The sequence below is a fragment of the Neoarius graeffei genome, chromosome 5 (assembly GCF_027579695.1).
Source record: "Neoarius graeffei isolate fNeoGra1 chromosome 5, fNeoGra1.pri, whole genome shotgun sequence".
Taxonomy (NCBI): Eukaryota; Metazoa; Chordata; class Actinopteri; order Siluriformes; family Ariidae; genus Neoarius; species Neoarius graeffei.
The window spans coordinates 54,272,046-54,292,434 of NC_083573.1; the positions used below are offsets into that span (position 1 = coordinate 54,272,046).

Consider the following 20,389-nt stretch of genomic DNA (forward strand, 5'->3'; position numbering starts at 1 on the left):
CAGGGAGCAATGGCGACGAAAGATCCGCTGTGGCGACCCTTAATCAGGAGCAGCCAAAGAAGAAGAAGAATGTTGAGGATAGAGCTGCCAGGCACACGAAAACGAGGAAGGCCAAAGAAGAGATACATGGATGTGGTGAGAGAAGACATGAAAGTGGCAGGTGTGATAGAGAAGGATGCAGAAGACAGGGAGCAATGGCGACGAAAGATCCGCTGTGGCGACCCTTAATCAGGAGCAGCCAAAGAAGAAGAAGAATGTTGAGGATAGAGCTGCCAGGCACACGAAAACGAGGAAGGCCAAAGAAGAGATACATGGATGTGGTGAGAGAAGACATGAAAGTGGCAGGTGTGGTAGAGAAGGATGCAGAAGACAGGGAGCAATGGCGATGAAAAATCCGCTGTGGCGACCCTTAATCAGGAGCAGCCAAAGAAGAAGAAGAATGTTGAGGATAGAGCTGCCAGGCACACGAAAACGAGGAAGGCCAAAGAAGAGATACATGGATGTGGTGAGAGAAGACATGAAAGTGGCAGGTGTGGTAGAGAAGGATGTAGAAGACAGGGAGCAATGGTGACGAAAGATCCGCTGTGGCGACCCTTAATCAGGAGCAGCCAAAGAAGAAGAATAATGATGAGGATAGAGCTGCCAGGCACACGAAAACGAGGAAGGCCAAAGAAGAGATACATGGATGTGGTGAGAGAAGACATGAAAGTGGCAGGTGTGATAGAGAAGGATGCAGAAGACAGGGAGCAATGGCGACGAAAGATCCGCTGTGGCGACCCCTAATCAGGAGCAGCCAAAGAAGAAGAAGGAGAATGATGAGGATAGAGCTGCCAGGCACACGAAGACGAGGAAGGCCAAAGAAGAGATACATGGATGTGGTGAGAGAAGACATGAAAGTGGCAGGTGTGGTAGAGAAGGATGCAGAAGACACGGAGCAATGGCGACGAAAGATCCACTGTGGCGACCCTTAATCAGGAGTAGCCAAAGAAGAATGATGAGCATGGAGCTGCCAGGCACACGAAGACGAGGAAGGCCAAAGAAGAGATACATGGATGTGGTGAGAGAAGACATGAAAGTGGCAGGTGCGGTAGAGAAGGATGCAGAAGACAGGGAGCAATGGCGACGAAAGATCCGCTGTGGCGACCCTTAATCAGGAGCAGCCGAAGAAGAATGATGAGGATAGAGCTGCCAGGCACACGAAGACGAGGAAGGCCAAAGAAGAGATACATGGATGTGGTGAGAGAAGACATGAAAGTGGCAGGTGTGATAGAGAAGGATGCAGAAGACAGGGAGCAATGGCGACGAAAGATCCGCTGTGGCGACCCTTAATCAGGAGCAGCCGAAGAAGAATGATGAGGATGGAGCTGCCAGGCACACGAAGACGAGGAAGGCCAAAGAAGAGATACATGGATGTGGTGAGAGAAGACATGAAAGTGGAAGGTGTGATAGAGAAGGATGCAGAAGACAGGGAGCAATGGCGACGAAAGATCCGCTGTGGCGACCCCTAATCAGGAGCAGCCAAAGAAGAATGATGAGGATGGAGCTGTCATTCACACGAAGACGAGGAAGGCCAAAGAAGAGATACATGGATGTGGTGAGAGAAGACATGAAAGTGGCAGGTGTGATAGAGAAGGATGCAGAAGACAGGGAGCAATGGCGACGAAAAATCCGCTGTGGCGACCCTTAATCAGGAGCAGCCAAAGAAGAAGAAGAATGTTGAGGATAGAGCTGCCAGGCACACGAAAACGAGGAAGGCCAAAGAAGAGATACATGGATGTGGTGAGAGAAGACATGAAAGTGGCAGGTGTGGTAGAGAAGGATGCAGAAGACAGGGAGCAATGGCGACGAAAGATCCGCTGTGGCGACCCTTAATCAGGAGCAGCCGAAGAAGAATGATGAGGATGGAGCTGCCAGGAACACGAAAACGAGGAAGGCCAAAGAAGAGATACATGGATGTGGTGAGAGAAGACATGAAAGTGGCAGGTGTGGTAGAGAAGGATGCAGAAGACAGGGAGCAATGGCGACGAACGATCCGCTGTGGCGACCCCTAATCAGGAGCAGCCAAAGAAGAATGATGAGGATGGAGCTGTCAGGCACACGAAGACGAGGAAGGCCAAAGAAGAGATACATGGATGTGGTGAGAGAAGACATGAAAGTGGCAGGTGTGATAGAGAAGGATGCAGAAGACAGGGAGCAATGGCGACGAAAGATCCGCTGTGGCGACCCTTAATCAGGAGCAGCCGAAGAAGAATGATGAGGATGGAGCTGCCAGGAACACGAAAACGAGGAAGGCCAAAGAAGAGATACATGGATGTGGTGATAGAAGACTTGAAAGTGGCAGGTGTGGTAGAGAAGGATGCAGAAGACAGGGAGCAATGGCGATGAAAAATCCGCTGTGGCGACCCTTAATCAGGAGCAGCCAAAGAAGAAGAAGAATGTTGAGGATAGAGCTGCCAGGCACACGAAAACGAGGAAGGCCAAAGAAGAGATACATGGATGTGGTGAGAGAAGACATGAAAGTGGCAGGTGTGATAGAGAAGGATGCAGAAGACAGGGAGCAATGGCGACGAAAGATCCGCTGTGGCGACCCTTAATCAGGAGCAACCAAAGAAGAAGAATAATGATGAGGATAGAGCTGCCAGGCACACGAAAACGAGGAAGGCCAAAGAAGAGATACATGGATGTGGTGAGAGAAGACATGAAAGTGGCAGGTGTGATAGAGAAGGATGCAGAAGACAGGGAGCAATGGCGACGAAAGATCCGCTGTGGCGACCCTTAATCAGGAGCAGCCAAAGAAGAAGAAGAATGTTGAGGATAGAGCTGCCAGGCACACGAAAACGAGGAAGGCCAAAGAAGAGATACATGGATGTGGTGAGAGAAGACATGAAAGTGGCAGGTGTGATAGAGAAGGATGCAGAAGACAGGGAGCAATGGCGACGAAAGATCCGCTGTGGCGACCCTTAATCAGGAGCAGCCAAAGAAGAAGAAGAATGTTGAGGATAGAGCTGCCAGGCACACGAAAACGAGGAAGGCCAAAGAAGAGATACATGGATGTGGTGAGAGAAGACATGAAAGTGGCAGGTGTGGTAGAGAAGGATGCAGAAGACAGGGAGCAATGGCGATGAAAAATCCGCTGTGGCGACCCTTAATCAGGAGCAGCCAAAGAAGAAGAAGAATGTTGAGGATAGAGCTGCCAGGCACACGAAAACGAGGAAGGCCAAAGAAGAGATACATGGATGTGGTGAGAGAAGACATGAAAGTGGCAGGTGTGGTAGAGAAGGATGTAGAAGACAGGGAGCAATGGTGACGAAAGATCCGCTGTGGCGACCCTTAATCAGGAGCAGCCAAAGAAGAAGAATAATGATGAGGATAGAGCTGCCAGGCACACGAAAACGAGGAAGGCCAAAGAAGAGATACATGGATGTGGTGAGAGAAGACATGAAAGTGGCAGGTGTGATAGAGAAGGATGCAGAAGACAGGGAGCAATGGCGACGAAAGATCCGCTGTGGCGACCCCTAATCAGGAGCAGCCAAAGAAGAAGAAGGAGAATGATGAGGATAGAGCTGCCAGGCACACGAAGACGAGGAAGGCCAAAGAAGAGATACATGGATGTGGTGAGAGAAGACATGAAAGTGGCAGGTGTGATAGAGAAGGATGCAGAAGACAGGGAGCAATGGCGATGAAAGATCCGCTGTGGCGACCCTTAATCAGGAGCAGCCGAAGAAGAATGATGAGGATGGAGCTGCCAGGCACACGAAAACGAGGAAGGCCAAAGAAGAGATACATGGATGTGGTGAGAGAAGACATGAAAGTGGCAGGTGTGATAGAGAAGGATGCAGAAGACAGGGAGCCATGGCGACGAAAGATCCGCTGTGGCGACCCTTAATCAGGAGCAGCCAAAGAAGAAGAATAATGATGAGGATAGAGCTGCCAGGCACACGAAGACGAGGAAGGCCAAAGAAGAGATACATGGATGTGGTGAGAGAAGACATGAAAGTGGCAGGTGTGGTAGAGAAGGATGCAGAAGACAGGGAGCAATGGCGACGAAAGATCCGCTGTGGCGACCCTTAATCAGGAGCAGCCAAAGAAGAATGATGAGCATGGAGCTGCCAGGCACACGAAAATGAGGAAGGCCAAAGAAGAGATACATGGATGTGGTGAGAAAAGACATGAAAGTGGCAGGTGTGATAGAGAAGGATGCAGAAGACAGGGAGCAATGGCGACGAAAGATCCGCTGTGGCGACCCTTAATCAGGAGCAGCCAAAGAAGAAGAAGAATGATGAGGATAGAGCTGCCAGGCACACGAAGACGAGGAAGGCCAAAGAAGAGATACATGGATGTGGTGAGAGAAGACAAGTGGCAGGTGTGATAGAGAAGGATGCAGAAGACAGGGAGCAATGGTGACGAAAGATCCGCTGTGGCGACCCTTAATCAGGAGCAGCCAAAGAAGAAGAAGAAGAATGATGAGGATAGAGCTGCCAGGCACATGAAAACGAGGAAGGCCAAAGAAGAGATACATGGATTTGGTGAGAGAAGACATGAAAGTGGCAGGTGTGGTAGAGAAGGATGCAGAAGACAGGGAGCAATGGCGACGAAAGATCCACTGTGGCGACCCTTAATCAGGAGTAGCCAAAGAAGAATGATGAGCATGGAGCTGCCAGGCACACGAAGACGAGGAAGGCCAAAGAAGAGATACATGGATGTGGTGAGAGAAGACATGAAAGTGGCAGGTGCGGTAGAGAAGGATGCAGAAGACAGGGAGCAATGGCGACGAAAGATCCGCTGTGGCGACCCTTAATCAGGAGCAGCCAAAGAAGAAGAAGAATGTTGAGGATAGAGCTGCCAGGCACACGAAAACGAGGAAGGCCAAAGAAGAGATACATGGATGTGGTGAGAGAAGACATGAAAGTGGCAGGTGTGGTAGAGAAGGATGTAGAAGACAGGGAGCAATGGTGACGAAAGATCCGCTGTGGCGACCCTTAATCAGGAGCAGCCAAAGAAGAAGAATAATGATGAGGATAGAGCTGCCAGGCACACGAAGACGAGGAAGGCCAAAGAAGAGATACATGGATGTGGTGAGAGAAGACATGAAAGTGGCAGGTGTGGTAGAGAAGGATGCAGAAGACAGGTAGCAATGGCGACGAAAGATCCGCTGTGGCGACCCTTAATCAGGAGCAGCCAAAGAAGAATGATGAGCATGGAGCTGCCAGGCACACGAAAATGAGGAAGGCCAAAGAAGAGATCCATGGATGTGGTGAGAAAAGACATGAAAGTGGCAGGTGTGATAGAGAAGGATGCAGAAGACAGGGAGCAATGGCGACGAAAGATCCGCTGTGGCGACCCTTAATCAGGAGCAGCCAAAGAAGAAGAAGAATGATGAGGATAGAGCTGCCAGGCACACGAAGACGAGGAAGGCCAAAGAAGAGATACATGGATGTGGTGAGAGAAGACAAGTGGCAGGTGTGATAGAGAAGGATGCAGAAGACAGGGAGCAATGGCGACGAAAGATCCGCTGTGGCGACCCTTAATCAGGAGCAGCCAAAGAAGAAGAAGAAGAATGATGAGGATAGAGCTGCCAGGCACATGAAAACGAGGAAGGCCAAAGAAGAGATACATGGATTTGGTGAGAGAAGACATGAAAGTGGCAGGTGTGGTAGAGAAGGATGCAGAAGACAGGGAGCAATGGCGACGAAAGATCCACTGTGGCGACCCTTAATCAGGAGCAGCCAAAGAAGAATGATGAGCATGGAGCTGCCAGGCACACGAAGACGAGGAAGGCCAAAGAAGAGATACATGGATGTGGTGAGAGAAGACATGAAAGTGGCAGGTGCGGTAGAGAAGGATGCAGAAGACAGGGAGCAATGGCGACGAAAGATCCGCTGTGGCGACCCTTAATCAGGAGCAGCCAAAGAAGAAGAAGAAGAAGAAGAAGTGAAGAAGAAGATCAATAGGGTCCACATGGACCCCAACGTGGCAACAGTGCTGGACAAGGGAGAAGAAAATGATCATGATGATGGTATGGGAGAACTGGAGGACATTGTGGATGTGGTCTGATGCAAATGGAGACAGGACAATTTAAACGCGAACTGATTTGATCATTACATTCTATGAAATGCCGATTCCCCAATATTCTCGGCGCTGTGAGGATTATTATTCCACTGAATGGCTCCGTTAATTAGTGCCTACGTAGATGTGACGTCCGTGGATTGCGCATGCTCAGTAGGGCGCGCTGCAGCTGTTGAGGGAGGAGAGCCGCTCGCGCAGACAGCTGCTTCTACACTACAAGCAGGAAGCTGTGTGTGAGCGCCGCTCGAGTCAAACCTCACGCGCTCAGCTCCATTCACAAGGCTTTTGTTTAACGCCTTTAAATGTGGATCAAACCTCGTGATCCAGTTATTCCTTTTCGGACCGGTTCGAGCGTTTGGGTGGTTTTTAATCAATGTTCCCCGGAACGAGTGGTAAGTAAACAAATAAGCAAGCAAGCAAACAAACAAAAAAAAAAAAACTACTGATACATTAGTTAGCTAGTCTAGTTAGCAAGTGGCTGAGGAGCTAAGAAACGTTTGCTAGCCAGTAAGCTAAACCTTGTTAGCAAACAATAAATATGCACTTGGTTAGCCGGTGTGGTTCTGAAGACTATAGCAAACACACATTGTGTGTGTTTGTGAAGCTAACTGGTGAATGTGGTTAGCTGGTGTTCTGTGCTGCTCTAGTAATCCAGTATCACCGCCGGTGCTGTGTAGCTAAGTCGGTTGGTTAGCTAGCAAGCTTCAGATGGCCCTTTCCGGTTACACTCCTGCTGTAGCTAGCTTTATGCTTCACTAGGAAGACGCCTTGCAAGACTGCGGTATAGAAATGCATTAAATGTAGCACAGATTTGTAGACTTTGCGTGTAGTCGTAGTGTTTTTCTTTTCTTCTGCCTTGGAAAGGATCATCACCAGCGTGCAAAATGCCGAACAACTCGTGTCACTGTTTGCATGTCAAGTCAGACCATCGCCGTGCTTTTGTAATCTCTCATCTCTTCGCTTATGACTTTTTTTTTTTTTTTTTAAATTTAGGTGGCTAATGAAGTAAGTATTGATCCTAATCATCTCGACTATATACCAGAGCAAGCAAGCAAGCTCGTTATGAGGCACACAGAGCTCCACCTGTCATAGTTTTTACACCCAGTAGCTTTGTCATCACTGTGTACTATAACATCCATTCACACATTTAGCTGTTTATTGTTTACAGGCTGAGAGACTCGGTCCCGTTTTGAACTAGGATTATGAAACGAAACCAACACCCTGATGCACAAATATGATTGAAATGTTTGTCATTTGTTATTCTGTTGTTGGTTAGTCTTTTGTATTTTGGGTCAGAAGGCAGCAGTTGGGTGCCGTGCTGACGTCACTAGGAGGACATTACCATCCCAGTAACAGTGGAGTTGAACAGGACAAAACATTTCAGTGATTTCAAAGATAATCTTTTAACTTGCTTTCACGTTCATTTTCCTTAAAGCAGATACGCAGAGCCTTTATTTTAAAATAAATTTCTGAGTGGATGGTATCTCTATCCTTGACTCTTGTATGCTGCATAAATGGGAATTATAAATATATATTTTTCAAAGTTAAAATCGACAGCAAAGTTGGCATTCGAGCTGCCCCACTGAGCCAGCCAGCCCTGAGCGCATGACGTCACAGCGGGAACCGGTTTTAAGGCCGAGGCCTTTGACAGCTGTAGACCCAAGTCATATCAATAAAAATTTATGGTGAAAGTAAGAAATACTGTTACTGATTTGACTTCATTGACTGTGGGTTGACTCTCATTAAAACAGGATAGGTGTTATAACTTATGCAACATGCATGCATTTTCACTGATAAAACGTAAAAGGCTAATTAAATAATCAGACGAACTGAGACCATCACATTCTGAAGCAAATTTAAATAATCTTATACCGGTAATTTAAACACACAATACAAGTTACATGTATTAATCTAAATGCAGGTAAACATGTTTTGTATCCAAATGAGAGTCGGAGCTTACCCGTTGGTGTTCTCGCTTCTTGAAGGCCGATCTTGTGGCTGATTTGTTTTTGAAACAATCTGACTTTCAGTTGTTTGTTCAGTTCTCCGTTCATTCGCTTCTTCCACGTAAGGGCGAGATGGCAGAGATATCCAGTGGAGAAATCAGATGGCTGGTCCACTCATTCTCTATTTTGTCTATACTGTGTACTCTGCCCTTACTGCTCGGCTCAGGCAATTACTAAAACCCAGGACGGAACAGAACGTTACCGGTTTTAGCAACAACCGCGGGGAGGTCACTGCCTGTCCCGTCCTGGGTTTTACCAATAACCCTTGGCTCACACTCCGGGAGAACTGGTGCAACTGAAGTTACTTTCCTTTTAAAAAAATAAATACTTTTCTTTAATTGTTGGTACTGCACCCTCTTTCAATACGGGCTTATAGCCAACGCTGCTCAACAGATCAGAGGTCTCGTACGAGTCTTCAGTAAAATGTGCAGAGCAGAGGAGAGACCACTTCATAGGCGCCCAATGTGCCCGTGAACTTCTCTCAAAATGCGTCCAAATCTTTGCAGTTTGAACATTCTTGGACCATGAATGCAACGTAAACCACCTTCTGTTGTGTTGCTGGCGGGTGCAGCAACACATCTATGTGGCATGGTGATAAATTAGCTCAAAATGGAGGATTAGAGTTGCAGTCAGCTCTGTTTTTTAGTATAGCGGAAATGGCGATGAGACCGATAGCCTTCCTGCTGTGACGTTCTGGACATCGTCATTCACTCAGACCGCTACTTATATGAATCACTTTAATCGTAAAAATTACTATATTAGATTTATTGTTGGCACTTAACTATTCCTGTGCCATTCCTGAGGTCTCAAGGCATTTATAAACGAAAGTGAGGCCATGGTTGTGCGTATATGCTTTAACTTTGTCTTTCACTCATCAGAATGCAGGATGATAGATTTGCTCTGAGTTAAAGGAATAGAAAATGTAAAGTAAATACATGCGTGGGTTGGTAACTTGTAATATTAAGAGCCCGCAAGAAAAGTTTCAGGCATGTTTGACCATTTATAAAGAAAGTTGAGCGTTTTTGTATCGCTGCTCTAATGCCACCAGGAGGCTGCCATGTTGCCTGTTGGAAGGGCGATGCGTGACGTCGTTTGGGCGCACGGCTGAGTGTATACTTTCAGTACTGAAGGGGCAAAGCGAAAGGTCTACTAAGGTGCATCTCCCATAACCCGGGACAGAACAGTACCGTCACGTATCTTCTTATATTTGCCTTCCAGGTTTTTATATGCCGTTCCGTCCCATGTATAACAAGTGTTCCGTCCCACAATACCATTTTTGTGACCTTTATTTACATAATGCATAATCTTACCTTTTTGTTCCAGTTTCACGGAGACATCTGTCATGTACACCATTTTATTAATCGGTACTTAGATTCGTCATCCCGCCTTTATAGATGAACCCGTCCCGTCACGTATGATAAAGTTAGAAGAAAAACAAAAAATATTTAGTTTTATTGTCAAAACGTATAACTTCTATTTATTCATCTATTTTACAATTTCTTGCCTCTTCCCCTACCTCTACCTTTGTTTCTTCAGCTGACATTGTATACATTTCAAGTTCTTATCTTTTTTTTAATCATGAATATAACGTTAATACAATGTGATGGGATATACAGTAATAATACTGGATAATCAAAGAATGCATGACAGTGATACATGCGAGTACAAGATGTTAAGTATGAAACCCCTGAATGTTTAGAAAACGTAATGTTATTGTAATGTACCGTCCCGTTCCGGTTCATACTTTCTGTACCGGGTTATGGGAAACACCTACTAAGGTGACAGTGTCAATCCCCCCCCATTATACATCTGAAATGGTGTATTAAATGAGCTGCAACCCTGACTTCTGGACAAACCTGAACTCTTTACCTGTAAGACAGGCTGAAACTATGCATTATACTACTTGTTAGCATGCTTAGCATGCTCTCGACTCATTCATGAAAAACTTCAAGATGTCCCCAGGCTAGCCTACCGTAATCCCCGCAGTAGGCAGTCCAATGACAATGCAGAAAGAGGGTAAACACAAACTGCTTTACTATACAAGATTCATCTGAGCCTTACAGAAAGATGCACTTGTACGGAAAAGGGCAGAAATATTGCCAGAAACACCTGAGCTGCTGGTATGGTATGGATTTATTTGGTAAAATTCATACATGTAAAAAGATACAGTATAAAATACACTTATTTCCAATGTGGTCCTCTTGACAGCAGGAAACAAAAGAGACAATAATAAATTGACAAAATTGTATAAACAATGATGAAAGTCATAAGCGCAAAAATATATGTTAACTGTGGTGTCTCCCGTAACCCGGTACGGAAAGTATGAATCGGAACGGAACGGTACATTACAATAACGTTACGTTTTCTAAATATTCAGGGGTTTCATACTTAATATCTTGTACTCACACGTATCACTGTCATGTATTCTTTGATTATCCAGTATTATTATATCCCGTCACATTGTATTAACATTATATTCACGATATTTTTCAATCGAAATTGATCTAAAAGCCCAGAACTCTAAAAGCCTGGAACTCTAATTACAGAATATACCTCGGCGTGAGGTCACAAAGAAATCCGTGTTGTATGTTTTTTGAAAGTAAAACAACTAAACAATTTGTTTTTCTTCTAACTTTTTATCATACTTGACGGGACGGGTTCATCTATAAAGGCGGGATGACTAATGTAAGTACCAATTAATAAAATGGTGGATGTGACGAATGTCTCTGTGAAACTGGAACAAAAAGGTAAGATTATACACGATGTAAATAAATGTCACAAAAATGGTATTGCGGGATGGAATACTTGTTATACATGGGACGGAACAGCATATAAAAACCCGGAAGGCAAATATAAGAAAATATGTGACTGGACTGTTCTGTTCCGTACCAGGCTATGGGAGATGTGCTAAAGACATGCAGTTAGGTTAACATGGGATGGCCTTGGGCTGAAGTGCCCAAGAGTGGTGGCGCACATGTATGCAGCAGTTTTGCTCTCCTCTGATGAACTAAATTTCGTTGTACGTTTGTGCAGTGACAAAGGCATTGTATTCTAACTGTAAATATCAGAGTACAACTAGATTATGGAAATGGCACCAAAAATGATTAAAAATTAGTTTTATACACCATAAAACTGGGTTTGGAATTTACTCCATAAAAACTGTTTCACCTGTTTCTTAAAATTATCACGTGTTTGACTAGATTGCGGTGATCGAGGTCGGCTATTCCACAAACAAATTCCTGTATACCTAAAAACTCCGAATGGGTTCCGTAAAGTGCGAACGTCACTTACAATACATGGCCAAATTCGACAAAATGGACCACAGCGCCAGCGACATTTCTTCACTGGTTTCCTCGAGTATTTCGGGCAATGATACATAACGATCATGATAAACAAGCATTACCGTATCAATTAGTTCCGCACAAGTGAACAATATTTATAGAGTTGTTTTAGTTAGTCAGTCATTACCGAGGCTTTTCTAATAACACTGAATCAAAGCAAGACACCCAACAAACATCAAGCCGCTTAGCTGCATCAGCAATTATTGCATTTATGCCCAAAGGAACTCAAAACATCACGCTTAATAAAAAAAAGTTAGGGAAGCCATAAGTGTTTTCTTACCATTTGAACTTCTCTTTTAAGGACTGCTGACCGTGTTGTCTCGTTTTTTTTGGCCGAAGATTGTAGGAACCGCATCTGGATTCAGTGCTGGCTTGTACAGTATTCCTAATGCCAGTGCATCCGAGTTATTTGAGTGAAACAATTTTCTTCAAAATGTTCCGAGCACATGAGCTGCGTAAAGCAGTGTTTATTTACCCTCTTTCTGCGTTGCCGCGGGGGTTGGACACTCTACTACGGTAATTACGGTAGGCTAGCCTGGTGACGTCTTGACGAAGAAATTTTTCATGAATGAGTCGAGAGCATGCTAAGCGTGCTAATGAGTGCTTATGCTGCCAGGAACGTGGAAAAACCTGCGCACTTGCCTCTTCAACAGATTTAGGCAAGTCAGATTGTATGCAGATCTGTTTGTCTAGCAAGGTTACAGTCCGCAGAACGAGGCTGTCACGGCAGCACTACTTGTACCGGGGATATAAATATGAAAAGTTACCTCCCCATTCAGTCACATAGGAGTAGATCAGCTGTTCACTATTCCCTCTCTGTTTATCAGTGACATAAGTATTATTTTTCCCCCGCCACTTTTTTGTTAGAGAAATGGAATTAAAATTTTATTACATTTTTTTTTTTTTTTTTTTTAAATGAAATAATCTCCAGCCAGGGGCTGCTTCAAGTCTTACTCGCTATGCGGAGCTTCCGTGTCCTGTGCCCAAATGATGTCAGAGCATTGCTGGAAACGATCCGGGGGGGGGATTTTTCTGATTGGTTAAAATCTTTTTCAATGGTAGCTTCCATGAAATCGTCCATTCTGCATAGAAACTGACTTTCGGAGATGGATATCTTAGTTGTGTGAGCTCCTTATTTTCAATTATTCACATGAATCGTTAGTTTATATCATCTACATAACTGTATTTAAAAAATGGGTTTTCTTTTCTTTTAAGAGGTGACAGGAAGAGACAAGCAGTGATGTGACAACCAGAGATCATGAAATTTGTCGTTGTTGTCACTGCCAAACCCAATCTGGGCTTGAGGCAAACCAGGGAGGCCAGTTCCTTTCTGTGCACTCACACGCGCATGTCTTTGGACTGTGGGGGAAACCGGAGCACCCGGAGGGAACCCACACAGACACGGGGAGAACATGCAAACTCCACACAGAAAGGCCCTTGTCAGCCAAATGCTCGAACCTAGAACCTTCTTGCCACCCGGTGACTTGTACTTAAACTAATCTCAACACTGAGGTGATGATCAGTGGGAGTGAAGGATACTGTTGACTGACCAATTAATATACGAGAGGTACCTAGATTCAGCTAGTTAGCAAATTGACAAGCATGATGGTGTTGATGGCAAAACTAGCATGAAAGTTAAAGCTTTGGATGCTGTTCTGTTTGCGCTGAGTGTACAAATGAGGAGGTGAGAAAGCTGGACAGACTAGGGGATTAAAGCGCTGCTGCATCGCTGTCTTTTGGTAGACATGAAACAAGCTAAATCCCACTTGGGCCTCTATTAGTGGAATTGTGGGTAATGTAGGAAAACCATTAATGAGAGTGAAAGTAGCTCTAACTGTTTGGAAAAAGTATAAATTGACAGTCCACTCGGAATTTCATGATAAAATGTATTACAAGTGAAGGTGGGTTTTTTTTTTTTAATTGAGTTTACACTTGTGACTTAACTCCTAGTGAGCTGAATAATGCAATCATTTTCCACTGAATTTGGATCATCTTGTATAACTGCACACTTGAAAATTAATCCAAGCCAATTAAGCAATGCTGGCAAAGGCGACATCCATTTTTCCTCCGATGTCACACACACTTATTCATCACTGTGTGAACAGAACGTGTCGCATAAAATCGACATATTCAGTTCACATATGGGCCACTTTTTATATGCAGCATTGAACTTTTATGAATTCTGCATTAGTCATGATCTCCGTGACATCTTGGAAGATTTGTGTGTGTTGACACGGCCTGTTACTTTGTAAACAAGCTCAAGGGTAAGACGTTCTTGCTACAAGCTGCAGTCTGCATTGCATTAAAAACAAACGAGCACAACTTTAACGCTACCTGACAGTTACTCAAACCAATTCCAAATCAATGAGTCTCATGCTACACTCACAGCACATAAACATGTTTATTATTTAAACTTTGCGAGGCTCACACTGCTCAGAGAGAACATGTTTAGATCGTGAGCTCAGTTATGTAAAGTGAGGAATGAACATCAGTTTCTTTTGGTTCCACTTCATGTTTCTGTTAATGTTTCTGAGTCACAGAAAATACTTTAAATAGCACTTTTTTCCTACATGTGAGTTTACTTTTCAGAGTTCTTTTTGTTCTTGCAGATGTTGGTGATATTAGTGGACATTTTTCTTCGATGATATGAGACTTGTCAAATCTAACTTTTGTTAAAGTTCAGGCTCTCCATCGCTCTGATGATGATGGTTACCAGTTCACATGAGCTCTTCGGTGGTTATAGAGCTATATTTTTGATGACTCTTTTCCAAATCCCCAACTGCTTCATAACATCCTGGGCATTTCCACCGAGTACATGTGCAGTCACTAAACTTTTTCTCTCTGCCAACAGCTCATTTTAGTTAAAATTGCATTTTAACATGCAATCCATTTCCAAAAAAAGTTGAGAGGCTGTGTAAAATATATAGATAAAACCAAAATACAATGATTTGCAAATCATGGAAACCTTATTTCATTGAAAATAGTACAAAGACAACATATCAAATGTTGAAACTGAGAAATTGTACTTTTTTTTTTTTTTTTTTTTTTTTTAAATATGCTCATTTTGAATTTGATGTCAGCAGCACATTTTCAAGAAAGTTGTGACGGGCATGTTTACTACTATGGTGTCACTTCTACTTTTAACAACACTGTAAATGTTTAACTGAGGAGATCGATTGCTGTAGTTCTGAAAGAGAAATGTTGTCCCATTCTTGCCTGATATACAATTTCAGCTGTTCAACAGTTCAGGGTCTCCTTTGTCGTATTTTGCACTTCATAATGCACCAAATGGTGTGGGTTTTTTTTCTTCTTTTTTTGGGGTTAAATGGGAGACAGGTCTGGACTGCAGGCAGGCCAGTTTAGCAGCTGGACTCTTTAAAACTCCAGAGCCAAGCAGTTATAATACATGTAGAAAGCAGTTTGGCATTGTCTTTCTGAAATAAACAAGGCTTTCCCTGAAAAAGATGTCATCTGTATGGCAGCATATTGCTCTGAAACTTGTATATCATTCAGCATTAATGGTGCTTTTCCAGGTATGCATGCTACCCACCCCATATGCACTATTGCACCCTCATACCATCACAGATGCTGGCTTTTGAACTGTGCGCTGATAACAAGCGGGATGGTTCCTCTCCTCTTTAGCCTGGAGGAGGCGGTGTCCATGAAGACAGGAGTTTTCCACTTCATCCATCGTAAAAGAGCTCGGGCCCAGAGAAGGCAGCAGTGTTTCTGGATATTGTTTATATCTGGTTTTAACTTGCATTTGTGGATGTTGTGAGGAACGGTGTTCACAGATGATGGTTTTTGGAAGTGTTCCTGAGCCCATGCAGTGATTTTCCAAGACAGAATCTGTTTCTTTTTCATCTGTTTTCTGAGGGCCTAAAGATCAGGCATTCAGTTTTTTTTTTTTTTTGGTCTTGTCCCTTGTGTACGGAGATTTCTCCAGATTTTATGACCCCTTTTACATAGCCTGTTCAAGGTGGCATTCTTGCGTCTTTATTCCACCTCACCTGCTGGATAGTGTCCGAATGCTGAGCACTGTGGTTTTCTGCCTCTACTGCCAATCGTTCCGGCTCAATGGAGCCAGAATCGACGTTTGTGTAAAAGGGACAGCCGGCACGCTGGGACAGGGGTGTGACGTGTTTGACATTCTTCTTTCCAAGACCAGCACAAATTCAAACGTCTGTCTATAGCATCTCGGGTCCATGTGCTTTTTCTTGCCTTAAATCACTTCTTACTACTTTTCACTTTGTCCTCCAAAATAATTCTCACGTGTTGCTCGCACGAGTCGTACTACTCCTCTCTCTCATTACCTTTCACTCTTGTTCTCTCTCCTCTGTTTTATATATTAAAAATGAGAGAGAGCAGAGAGCTCCCGATGAGTATAAAATGTTAGTAAATTGTGTGTGTAAAAATTTTTTTTTTTTAAAGAAAATTAAAAATCTGTACTGGATAAAACCCATCTATCTTATGTGAATAAAGGCACAAATTTTGTCGTCAGGTGTTTGAGATGCGTTGCCTTACGCTCCTGATCGGGTTCCCTGTGGTTGCAAAAGCCATCAAAACTCAGCTCGATGCTTTACCATAGTCTCTTCAGGATGGAACTTTTGTTCTGCTCTGCTATGAATTTAACTGTACAAGGTGTCCAAACTTCTAAAATTTATTGTTCAGAACAAAAAGTTTGTCCTTTTTAAAAAAAATAAATAATAAAATAAATCCATGTAGACACCTGATTGGGTCTGTTAACATTCCGCAGAGCTTTGTGTGTAAAATGGAGTGGGGCTTGTGGGAAAGTCTGTGGTCCAGTATAAGGGATGGTCCATGTTCAGAGGCTGTCATACAGTGGGGAAAACAAGTATTTGATCCCTTGCTGATTTTGTTGGTTTACCCACTAAGAGACTCGATCAGTCTGTAATATTAATGGTAGGTGTAGTCTAACATGCTGAGACAGAATATCACAAAGACAATCAAGAAATCGACTTTAAAGAATTTGTATTAATTTATTTGCATTTTATTGAGGAAAATAAGTATTTGAACCCTCTTGCCAAAAGGACTTAGTACTTTGTGGCAAACCCCTTATTAGCAAGCACAGAGGTCAGATGTTTTTTTTGTAGTTGATGACCAGGTTTCTGCACATATTAGGAGGAATTTTGGTCCACTCTTTGCAAATGACCTCTAAATCATCAAGATTCCATGGCTGTCGCTTGGCAACTCTGAGCTTCAGCTCTCTCCATAGATTTTCTATAGGATTCAGGTCCGGAGACTGGCTGGGCCACTCCATGACCTTAATATGTTTCTTCTTCAGCCATTTCTTGGTTGCCTTGGCTGTATGCTTTGGGTCATTATCCTGCTGGAAGACCCATCCGCGACCCATTTTAAGCTTCCTGGCAGAGGGAAGGAGGTTTTCACTTAGGATTTTACGGTACATGGCTCCGTCCATCCTCCCATTGATACGGTGAAGTAGCCCTGTGCAGAAAAACACCCCCAAAGCATAATGTTACCACCTCCATGCTTGACAGTGGGGATGGTGTTCTTGGGGTCATAAGCAGCATGTCTCTCCCTCCAGACACGACGGGTTGAATTGATGCCAAAGAGCTCAATTTTGGTCTCATCTGACCATAACACCTTCTCCCAGTCACTCTCCAAGTCATTCAGATGTTCATTGGCAAAGTTCAGGCGGGCCTGCACATGTGCTTTCTTAAGCAGGGGTACTTTGCGAGCACTGCAAGATGTTAGACCATTGCGGTGTAAAGTGTTACCAACTGTTTGCTTGGTGACTGTGATCCCAGCTGCTTTAAGATCATCCACTAACTCTGCCCGTGTTGTATTAGGTCTATTTCTCACCGTTCTCATGATCCTGGAAACCCCACGAGGTGAGATCTTGTTTGGAGCCCCAGACCTAGGTCGATTGATGATCATGTTGTGAGTCTTGTACTTGTGCACAATTGCACCAACAGTTGTCACCTTAACGCCCAGCTTCTTGCTAATGGTTTTGTAGCCCATACCGGTCTTGTGCAGGTCTACAATCTTCTCCCTTAAATCCACAGAAAGCTCTTTAGTCTTTCCCATGTTGGAGAGTTTGGAGTCTGACAAACTGATTGATTCTGTGGCCAGGTGGCTTTTATACAAGTCATTAGTGATATCAGGTGTCTTCAATTTAGGTGACAAGGTAATTTGGAGAGTCTAACTTGTCTGTATTAACAAGAACTCTTGATGGTTACTAGGGGATCAAATACTTCCTTTTCTCAAAATACAAATTTTAATATAGATATTTAAGAGTTATTTTCTTTTTGATATTCTGTCTCCACATGTTAGAATACACCTACCATTAAAATTACAGACTGATCAAGTCTCTTAGTGGGTAAACCAACAAAATCAGCAAGGGATCAAATACTTGTTTTCCCCACTGTAAGGTATTAGGCAGAGACCCGTCCACCCGTAAATTTGACGGGCAATTGCCGATTTCAACGGGCAAGTATACACACAGACGGATACTGAAACGGACGATAATGCCGAAAATTTTCGCACATGAATACTCCCACATGTCATCCGATAAATCCAGTTATGTTCCGCCCACACACGGACTGGCCATCGGGAGTAGCGGGAGTTTTCCCGGTGGGCTGGTGGTTCAGCGTGGGCCGGCGGAGAAAAAAAAAAAAAAAAAACAGTTGCGCGCTGGCCTTTAATATGATAAGCAATGTTAACAGTTTCTTTAACAAACTGTTAACATTGCTTATTACAGTTGCGCGCTGGCCTTTAATATGATAAGCAATGTTAACAGTTTGTTAAAGAAACTGTTAACATTGCTTATCATATTAAAGGCCAGCGCGCAACTTTTTTTTTTTTTTTTTTTTTTCTCCGCTGGCCCACACTGAACCACCGGCCCACTGGGAAAACTCCCGCTACTCCCGATGGCCAGTCCGTGTGTGGTTCCGCCATCATTTACAAATCGTAAGAAACACAGTTTAATACGAAAAATACTGAAAACTTGAAATGAAAAATCAGAATATTTCATCGTTTCCGCCATTTTGGCCCGCACTGAATCTTGTAACATGCGGACTGAATAAATCGCGAATTCTGATTGGTCGAAAATTGCCAAACACCCTGCGTTGTAGTTTCCTCTTTCTTGGCGGGAGAACCGCATTTTTTTTTGCTGACTCACTCTTCTGGATCAAGATGAATCCCAACAAACGCCCCAAATTGAATGTGACAAAAACTGATTCGTTTTTCCACAAAAAGACAGAAAAGGTATGTGTGATACATTGATTAACAAGGGGGTTTCATTGGGGTATGGTAAAATAGAATACTGTTGGTTTTTTTTTTTATTAAATACTGTAACTAGATCAAAAGATTATATACAATTCATTGTTGTTTATTTTCTTTTCACTTTTGTTACCAAATCAAACACCATACATACATCTGATACATTCAGGAGTGAAACTGAAAAAAATACAAAGTAAAAATATGCAATATTTCTGATCAAAAATTACACGCCATTTCACCCTGAAAATGTCCTAGAATGCAGGAAATGAAGTCTAAATTTCAAAAATTTTCTGGGGGGGCATGCCCCCAGACCCCCCTAGAGGGACTTCGCGCCTGCGGCGCTCGTCTTCGCACCTGCGGCGCTTATCAGGATTATATAAAATATTATTTTTGACTGGTAAATTTCTTTTTCTGCCTAATACCCTACCCCACTGTATGTGTAGATCAACTTTTCTTGTTTCTAGTTATATTTTACGCGCACGCATCGTTTTTTATGTAATGGATTTATTGCATTTTTTGGGGGGGCCTTTTTTAATAAATAAAATAAATCAATATAGATTTGCATTTTTAATATCATTACAACCTCATTGTGTTGTATGACAGTTTAAAACAAGAAATTTTATAAAAAATGTGTGTACGCATGCACTTTTTAGGGTGGGTTGTGTGCCCCCCCCCCCCCCCCCCCCCCCCCCCCCCCCCCAGCTTAATGGCTGTTAGGCTGATTGACATATCAGTTGGTTAAAGTTAGGTTTGGGCATTGTAAATCTGTGGGTTAGGGTTATGCAGTAATAAAGGCTAAATAATGACCACACCAATATTTACAACCACGAAAAGCGAGCGGAGCTAATATATCTCTCTCTGTCTGTGTGTTCTGCGCATGGGAAAAGCACTGTGCGGTTCTGTACCAATCTGCCTCTGACATGCATAAACCAATAAATTCTTACCTTAGTAGAGTTGGTGTTTCAATCAAGCTAGCCATGTCCATTTTTAGATCCGTGCAACAGCTGGAGGTGCGCACAGCTGCTTTGAACTTGAGCTGAAAGCCTCAAACAATATTTTCTCAAACAATTTTTCTTTTATTTATTTTCTGTTAAAGTTCACCATTCCATGAATAAATCCATTTCAACTAACATTTCACAACAGAGTGCGCTCGTATTGCAGCTGAACTTGAAAAATGGCAGCGTGGGTTGAGATGAACAAAAACATTAGGTTAAAAAAAAATTCTTTTGTTCTGACAGTTCTAGTTAATTTGTCATTTTAAAAGAAAACAGAAATGATCCATAATGGTGGGTGGGAATGGACTTACACATGCAATGTAGTTGTGCAAATTTTGGCTCCAGTGCGTCGTCGAGCCCTAAATCCTGACCCACCCAAAAAGTCCTAAACGCATAAATGATAGAAAAATTGTTTAACAATCTGACTCAGCTGTATTCAGTACTACATAGTTCAGTCTTCATGTTTTCAGCAACTATTTTTTTTTTAATATGTCTTCTCTGCATTTGCTTTACACAGACCTGTGTAGAGAAAAATGTGAGCTTTTCAAACGGCAGTAATCAACATAGTAATGAGTGTGTCCAAATGTTTGACTGGTATTGTATGTATCTGACAGCTAATTTAGGTCAATGTGACCCTCCACACTGAACTTGATTAAATGTTAGTGAGTCTGATGCTAATGTGATGCTAATGGTTGGTACGTGTGGGGGGGGTTGTATA

At 43.3% G+C, this 20,389-nt stretch overlaps 2 protein-coding genes across 2 annotated transcripts in view; one reads left to right on the top strand and one right to left on the bottom strand.

The window, feature by feature from the left end:
• The window catches only part of pomgnt2 (protein O-linked mannose N-acetylglucosaminyltransferase 2 (beta 1,4-)), a 127,333-nt gene that overhangs the window by 71,484 nt on the left and 35,460 nt on the right, over positions 1-20,389 (bottom strand). The window lies entirely within an intron of this gene.
• snrka (SNF related kinase a) overlaps positions 6,282-20,389 on the top strand; it is an 80,790-nt gene continuing 66,682 nt past the window's right edge. The window contains exon 1 of the mRNA XM_060922046.1: positions 6,282-6,458. The gene's annotated coding sequence lies outside the window, so the exon portion shown is untranslated. The remainder of the gene's footprint in view (positions 6,459-20,389) is intronic.